We start from the raw sequence: 1,716 nt of genomic DNA on the forward strand, positions 1-1,716 counted from the left end.
GAGCCGCCACCAGTGCCTGCGGGATCTCCTGGTGCGCAGCCCGCCCCAGCGCCCCGCCCAGACCCGTGTTTCTGCAACCTGAGGACACATTATTATTTCCTCTCCACGACTGCTCATGGAGGGCTTGCAGGATGCAGCCCCCGACACATAAATAAATGCAAGGCTTGTCAGGAGAAGGAGGCGTAATTAGCCGACATCAATGCCAAGCTCCAACTCGTTTTGTAACTCCAATAACATTGTGCTTGGGCCACAGCCAGAGCCCCCGGTTCCGGATCTTTCAGCCACTGGGGCACAATGCTTTGCCCCCAGAGAGGATGCTGCCCCCAGAAATATCTGTCTGCTATTTATAACCCTGTCCCAGCACAAAGCCCAGGGCGTCCCCAGGGCACCGTCTCCTCCCTCCGCTCAAACAGGACAGTTTGCTGTGGCCCCTGGGGGCTGTGTGTGGCCTGGCTCTGTGGGTGGCTGCGTGCACACCCTGACTTGATGGCTGAGGCGACATGAACTGCCCCCACAGGTCCAGATCTGCCCAGGGCCAGGAGCACGAAGCCTAGCTCAGTGGGTGGGGCTCCCTCAGCCTGGTCAGATTCCCCAAATGCCACTCACTCAGGCGCTCTGACCATGACCCTGGAGCATGTGCCCAGTGCCAGGCACTGTCCCAAGCCCTAGGGCACAGGGAGGCCCACGAGCAGCCTGCCCCGCCCTTGGGAAGCTCACAGTCTACAGAGGGAGACAGACAAACAGAAAACAAGTGAACAAGAGCAATCCGGGCAGCAGTCATGGGGGAGATGAAATGGGGGGTCTCATGGGAGAGCCATTACTGCTGAGACCCCACCAAGAGGAGGTGGTGGCCATGGGACGATCACCCCTCTAGACACCCTGTCTCCTAACTGCTCATGTGCTGGGCTTGCCCCCAGGGGGAAGGAGGGTGGGTGATCAAGGCAGGCTTCACGGAAGAGGAGACGTCCACCAAGTTGCAGAGAATCTGTAACGACAGCCTGGTGCCTACTGACTGCCAGGTGACCAGCAGGGGTGCCCACAGGGACACCTGAGGAGGGAGGCCACAGACTTCCTCAAACCTGAGACGTCCCCAAACCTCCGTGGACGTGGCCACCACAGAGCCTTTTCCTTGCTGGAAGCTTGTCTCCTTCAAAATGAGGAGCAATAATACCTCTTCCCAGAGGCAAGAACTGAAGGAGATGACACATCAAAGGGTCATATCAGGTGCTTGGGATATAGTGTCAAGAAAACGTAACCTGTAAGTTGAGTTCCCAGAAAGACCTGTCATCCAATTCAGACATCTCAGAAAGGATGGGTCCCGCCCCTCAATGCAGGCTGGGCAGTTGCTGGGCCCCTCCAGGTGGTGGGGGAGAGGAGCGGGGGAGCCCAGGCTGTGAGTGAGCAGAGGGAGCCCTGGAGCCAGGGCTGGAGGAGAGGACCCAGGCCTCCAGGTGAGTTCCTCCAGGAGAAAGGACCTAGGTCACTGGGAAGGAGAGGGGCATGAAGGGAATCAGCAAGTCCAGAGCTCCAGCTACACTCACCGCCCCAGGAGGACCACCCTGAACCTGGGACCCGGTCCATGGAACTGCAATGGGGAACATGACCTTCCTTCATGAGCACTGGTGACAGGCCTGGCCGGGGAGGTGACAGAGAGGAGCTGCCCAGGCCTGCCTTCAGGGAGCGCAGGCTCTGGGGCAGGGGGGGAGGGAGGGGGCA

At 59.6% G+C, this 1,716-nt stretch overlaps 1 protein-coding gene across 1 annotated transcript in view; it reads right to left on the reverse strand.

The window, feature by feature from the left end:
• PHACTR3 (phosphatase and actin regulator 3) overlaps window positions 1-1,716 on the reverse strand; it is a 61,256-nt gene that overhangs the window by 9,820 nt on the left and 49,720 nt on the right. The window lies entirely within an intron of this gene.

The sequence above is a fragment of the Myotis brandtii genome, unplaced genomic scaffold (genome assembly GCF_000412655.1).
Source record: "Myotis brandtii unplaced genomic scaffold, ASM41265v1 scaffold915, whole genome shotgun sequence".
Classification (NCBI taxonomy): Eukaryota; Metazoa; Chordata; class Mammalia; order Chiroptera; family Vespertilionidae; genus Myotis; species Myotis brandtii.